Here is a 7114-nt window from a genome sequence, read left to right as displayed (position 1 = left end):
TGTTAGTTTTTGAGTAAAATGGGTGAGGTTTAATGGCCGAAGAATTAAATTAAAAGTTGTGAAAAATCGATAACCGTAAAACTCAAAAACGGATTATGATTTAAATGTATATTTTAAAAAGAAAATAAGGAGGGTTTTGGTTCTTGGTGAAGAGAAGAATCAGCTAAGAAGAATTATTTTTGAGGAAATATACTTGTATTTTTATGAAAAGATTGAGTTTAATATTATAATTATATAAGTTTTTCGGATATTTTGGATAATAAATAAAGTTTAGAGGTAAAACGGATATTTTATAAAAACTCAGGATTATTTATATAAATATGAAACAAAGTGAAAAGTTTAAATATAATTTTATAAAATATTGAAGTCAAAAATAAAATATTAAAAAATTCGTGGTTAGAAAGTAATTAATAAAAGTTTAAAAATAAGATTTTATAAAATAAGTTTTAAGAGTATTATAAATATTATTTTAAATATTTGTTTAAAATCACTTATTTACATTAGAGTAAATTATTATTACAAATTATTATTTATTAAGATATTATTTTATAAGAATATTTTTGTATGTATTATGAAAAATAAATCAGAGAGTGGTAAACAGACAAATTTTTCTAAAAGCTTTAGAAAGACAAATCTAAGCTAAGGATCTCATGATCCCCTCTTCATAAGACATTTAGGAAAAGATGAGGGAAGAGTGTGAAGATAGTTTTTGATGTTAAAAAGTAAGGAATTAAAAGAATGATGAAAAAAAAAAGAATATATTAGTTAAAGGGATCTCTGCCACAGGAGAGTAGAGAGCAAAAGATTAAAAGAATCTAAAGAATCTCTGCCTCAAGAGAGCAGAGAATAGAAGAGAAAAGAAATAAAGAACGAAAAGAAAAGGAGAGAAGCAGAGATTATTGTTACCTGCTGAAAACGAGTAGAGATATGGTGGTGAGTTGATAAACCCCAATTTTGTGGTTTATCTTGTGCTTAATTTAGGGAATTTTATCAACTTTCTCACATTTATTCAATGAAATAGCATGGTTTTGTAATTCTCCCTTAATTTGTGCTCAAGTGTAAAAATATGCTTTTTAGGCCTTAAAATAGCTAGATTTAATTCACTTTAATTCCATTCGATGCCTTGATATGTTTGTTAAGTGATTTCAGGTCTAGAAGGTAAAGATTGGATTGAATGAATGAAGAAAAAGCATGCAAAGTGGGAGAACTCATGAAGAAATGAAGGAATCGCAAAGCTGTCAAGCCTGACCTTTTCCTACTCAATCGATCATAACTTGAGCTACAGAGATCTAAATAAAGTGGTTCTAGTTGTGTTAGAAAGCTAACATCCGGGGCTTCAAAATGATATAAAATTTGCCATAGTTGACAGGCGTTTAGGGATACGTACGCATGCACGTGTACGTGTGGGTGGATTAGCGTAACTCACTAAAGGCAACTCGTGGCTAGCGATTTCTGAAGCATTTTGGGCCCAATCCAACTCATTTCTGATGCTATTGAACCCAATGATTGAAGGGAAAATGAACCAAGTAGTCATAGTAGAGTTTTCATCATGTTTTATGTTAGAATTCTAGAGAGAGAAGCTCTCCCTTCTCTCTAGAATTTAGGGTAGTTTAGGTTTAATTTTCTTAAATCCAATTTTCAATTCTTGTTTTGATTTAGTCTTCCCTTTTAATTTCTTGTTATTACATTTTTGCTCTTCTAGTTTTACTTGTCATTTCTTATTTTGTTCTCTTTTATGTTGATGAACCATTGTTGGATCTTGATTTCTTCTAATGCAATTTTATGTTTCCATGTTTCTTTTATGTTTATCTTCATTGTTATTGTTGATTTCTTACTTAAAGCTTTTGGAGGTAGACTTAATAGGTTGGCCTCTCATAATTATCAATGTATAGTTTGTAGACAAGGATGGTGATCTCAATTACCTATGTGTAGTCAAGAGTTCTTTTCTTTTATTTTATTAGTTCTTGTCATTTTACTTTCTTGTCATTTACTTTTCTTGCTAATTACCAATTCAAACCCCCCTGTTCTTCATAGCCAATAATTGACCATTTTATTGCAATTCCTTTGAGATGACCCGGAGTTCAAATACTTCGGTTAATTCTTATTTGGGGTTTGTTATTTGTGACAACCAAATTTTTGATTAGGAGGATTGTTTGTTGGTGTAGAACTATACTTGCAACGAGATTTCATTTGAGGAAATTCTATACCATCAAAGAATTCACTCATCAAAATGGTGCCGTTGCCGGAGAATTGCAATGGTGTTATATTATTGGCTATTGTGAATATTGTGAATATGTTTGCCTTTTGCTTATTTGTTAGTTTTTGTTAGCTCTAGAACTTTGTTGCTTATTTTTATTAGCTTTTGTTTTCATTTGCTATTATGAATTCTCACCCCTTTGGCTATGAGTTTGGCTCAAATTATGTTGTAGAAAATGGGAACTATAATGACAATATGCACCAAGGATGGAACAATCAAAGTTGGGAGGAGCCTCAAGGAATTGATCACCCTTCTTGTCAACAACCTCCTCCGGTTCCTTATAGGTATAATTTCACTCCTAATGTATATCAATCTAATGGATGTGGCGACCCTTATTGTGATTGTCAACAACCACCACCATATGCCTATGAACCACCTCCTCAACATGATTTTAAACCACCTTACTCACAAGTCCCTTACCCCTACTCACTTCCATATGACCCTAATCCTTATCCACCATACCAACCACCTTTTGAGCCATATGAACCATACATAGAACCACCACCATTCCAACACAATTACTCCCAAGAACCACCTCAATATGCACCATCTCTACACCCTTACCAAGATGAACCACCTTCCAATTATGAATCCTTTCCCTCAAACAATGAACCCTCTCTTCCACTACCGCCCCCCAATGAAGCCCTCATGCTAGAACTAAGAGATCTTGACTCTCATATCCAAAAGCAACAAGAGGGGACGGAAAATGAGTTTAAGGAGCTAGAAGTCAAGATGGCTATCATGGCGGAAGCCATTAGCAACTTATACTCATCCTGCCTAAACTTATGCAAACAAATCACTCCCATTGTTGAATGTGGAGAAGCAATCAAGGAGCATAGTGAGGAAGTGAGTTTGGAGCTTCATGGTGAAGAAGATGAACTAAAGCATGATTTGCAACAAGGGGAGGAAGTTGGGACAATTGAGCCGGAAGAAGTGGTTAAAGATCTAAGAGATGTTGGAAGTCCATGGGAGTGTAGAACTAGAGAGCCCTCTTCCAAGAAGCTTGATATTGATGTTGAGGAGGGTGTACAACCTCCAAAGCATATCATGGTTGAAGATTTTGAAGAGGTTGATCAAGAGATGGATTCAATCATTGATGAATTTTTATGTACAATTGAATCTTCTCCCATTAGACATGAAATTGAGGTCATAGAAGAATATGCACAACCTTCCATACACTTGGTGAGCAATGAAGATGAGATGGAATTGGAAGAAAGCTACCAAGAAGAAGGTTTGGGAGAAGTTGGGCAAGAGACAAGCTCCATCATTGAAGACAACTCCACACCAAGTGACATTGATGACCTTGTTGAAGATTCTCCCAATGGATGTGAAGTTGATGTTGAAGTGGACTTCACACAATCTCCTAAATTTGATTTGATTAATGATGATGAGGAGTTGGAAGAAGTTGACAAGCAAGGAGAAGTTGAAGAAAGTTGTCAAGAGGTGGAGGTACTCAAAGAAGAGCACAAGGGAGTGGAACTTGCAAGACCATTGGAGATACCCCTTCCTAAGTCACCATCCTACACAACATTCAAGTAGGTAAAATCCTTATCCCTAAGCTTTACTTTCTCACTTGAATATGGTTTGATTGAAAATGATGGTCAACTTAGAGCTCTTTGTGGAGTTAAGAGTAGGAGAGAATCGTGTAGTGGTTGGAAACATCACTCTAAGTTCATGATGGTTACATGCTCAAAGTTGAATAGTAATGGTTGGTGTAGAACCAAATTGCATGGGTCTAGGAAGTTGTTTGAAAGCTTCATTGAGAATTCGGCTTGTCTACCACCCAAGTGGAGTCATGATGCTCAATTAGAAGATGGGTGTGAAAATAAGATATGGGATCCCGGATCACAACATGAAGACCAATTTTGGGAGCTCATATCTTGGGAAGAACTTCCCCCCAGCTTGGTGAAAATGGTTGGAAATTCTGACAACTAATTGAGGAGCAAGCATTCTTGGAGGTTCAAAGATGAATATAAGCATAAGCCACCATGACAAGGAGCCTCCCAAATGTCCAACTTAAGGACTTAAACTAAAAGTGCTAGGTGAGAGACACCCCACCATGGTAAACTCTATCCATTCTCTTGTATATATAATCAATGAGTGAATTGGGTTGCCATTGTTAGGTAGTTTTCTCCTTTGCATATTCTTGTTTTAGTGTTTTGGTTGTTAGTTTGTTTGATTAAACTTGTGCCTTAAGTTGTAGGTTAGTTGTTGTTGAATTGTGTTTTGCTTGTAGTGTAAGATTTGTTTATTTTGAATTTGAAAATTTTTCAAAAATCAAAAGATTTGTTGTTGAACTTGAATTTTGATTGTTTTAGAATGCTTGTAGAATAGGAAAGTGCCCTGTTTCTATTTTCATATGTAAAAAAAAAGAGGGCCAGGCACGCGTACGCGTGCCCGAAGCTTACGCGTCGCTTCGTCAACGTGGCTCCATACATGGAACCCGAGAGTTGCGTGAGCACCACGCGTACACTGCGCAAAATGCATAGCTGCACACATGCATATGCGTACATCACGCGTACGCGTCGATTTACACTCTCACCATCCACGCTCAAGCGTACAGGACACTTACGCGTCGCTTGTCCATCCTGCCATCCACGCGCACGCGTGAGCAATGCTTACGCGTCGCCTTCCGCGCCCTATTTTCCCCTGTTCCGCCTTGTTTCCTTTTTCCCTTCATCTCTTCTTTTCCTTCTCGTTTCTTCTTCTTTCTTTCTCCTTATTTCTTTTCTTTCTTCTTTTCTTTTCAAAATTTCACTTTTTATCTTTCCTATTTTCATTTTCTTCTATATGTTGCATTTGCATACTAGCATTCATTGCATTTTAATTTTGTTTTTATAGCTTGTTCTTATTTTTCTTTCTAAGTTTTTATTTTAATAATGGTGTTGAATGCTCTTACTCAATTGTTGAGAATTTCTTGGTTAATCTTGGTGCTTCTTGACTTGTTTGATATTATTGGGTGATGAAACTTTTAAATCAATGCTTAATCTTGTATGGCTCTTATATTCTTTGTGCATTGATATGAACTTGCATGTCTTTCATGACCCACTCTTTCTAGTTAAACTTGATGCTTTTGACTGCTCTTCATGCTTTGACTTTACTCTTGCATCAAGTGTTAGTTAATATGCCTTAGCTTATATTGCTCTCTCACTTACATGCGTAGCTAACATGTAGTGAGAACCCTACTATTATTTGGCATTAGTCCCCACCTATGTTCTACTTGCTTTGCTATCTTTGTTGTAGGCTTAATTCTCTTTATTTTTCTTTCCTTTTAGGTTGGCCACCAAGAGGGAAAGGATAAGCTTCAAATGGGGCAACAAACAAGTTTATCCGCACAACCTTTTGAAGAAGCTCATCAATTGTAGCAACCCATCCACATTGCTCTTCTTTGCATGCACCGAGGATGGTGCAATCTTCAAGTGTGGGGAGGTCGTCCGACCGATCTCCATGGGTAACAATTTTCTTTTTCAACACCAATTCTTGATTTCCTTTGTTAGTTAGTTGTTGCATTGCATGATAGGTTGCATGTTAGTTAGAATTTGTACATATTTTACCACTTCTTTTTATGTTAGGACTACTTGGTTAGGGTGATGATTTCTTTTTCAAGAGACTATTTTTAGGGAACTCTACCAATTTGAAAAAAAAAATTTCTGTTGAACTTGCTTGAAGAATTTATTTTGGAACATAGTTTTTGAGCTAAGAACACAAGCATGTGAGTTTTGAGCCCAATTGCGTGGTTACATCATATAACCACTTATTTTCATTCTTGTGTGCATTATTCTCTTTCTATGATTGTAATCTTTGATTTGTTTGATTCTATATGTCCATTATTCTGTGTATGAATGCATTTATATGATTGAGGCTATCATTTCATTTAGCTCACTTACCCAAATAGCCTACCTTTCATCAACCATTGTTAGCCAAATTTAAGCCTATTTAATCCCTTTTGTTCTTAATTTTAGCACATCACTACCCCTAAGTGAAAAATAATAAATGTCCCTTAATTTGGATCTTTGATTAGCTTAGGCTAGTGAGGGTTTGTATCAATTGGGTATGAAAATTTGGAACATTGGTTGAGGTAAAAGTGTATTTTGTATTTTTGATTGAAAATTTTAGAAATTAGATACATACTCATGCATTAAAAGTGTAAACCATATGCATTGACATCCTTGTATATATTTTAGTTTGAAAAAAATATATGAGAAAACAAAAGAAAAAAATGTATAAAAAAAGAGAAAAATATATATATAGACAAAGAAAGAAAAAGAAAAGCGACAAAAAGGGGACAAAAATGCCCCAAAGTAAGGTTCAATAATATCAGTGCATATGGGATGTGAATTAAAAAGAATGCATGAGTATGTGAAAAAGTGGGAATCATGGGTGGCTAGGTATTGTATTATAATTATATAGGTTGTTATATATGTTTGGTGAGATCTTCGGTTAATCAAAGATTCAAATTTCAAGCTCACTTGACCATATACATCCCTACCTTTACCCTAGCCCCATTAAAACCTATGAATAAGTCCTCATGATGAATGTATGTATGCATTGAATAATTGTTGATTGTTAGATGAAAAATAGATCATAGAAAGCATGATTAGAAGAGAATTAAGTGATCGACCCAATACACTAGAGCGTATACACTTCCGGCGAGGGTTCGATGCTCAATTCCTTGTTCCCGACTTTGTTGAGTTTTCTTCTTGCAAGTCTATTTGAACTTTATTTCGATACTCAAATTGGTAAGATTCATGAATCATCATACTACTTAGTCCTACATGTGCATATGTGTTCTTGGAGATTGATTTACTTTTGACCAAGTAGGTAGAAGCATCTTGCATTTAGTTGCATGCATGTAGA

This window comes from Arachis ipaensis, chromosome B4 (assembly GCF_059453495.1).
Source record: "Arachis ipaensis isolate K30076 ecotype BB chromosome B4, ASM5945349v1, whole genome shotgun sequence".
In the NCBI taxonomy this organism is placed as follows: Eukaryota; Viridiplantae; Streptophyta; class Magnoliopsida; order Fabales; family Fabaceae; genus Arachis; species Arachis ipaensis.
The sequence above is the reverse complement of the archived record's forward strand: the minus strand, read 5'-3'. Positions refer to the sequence as shown.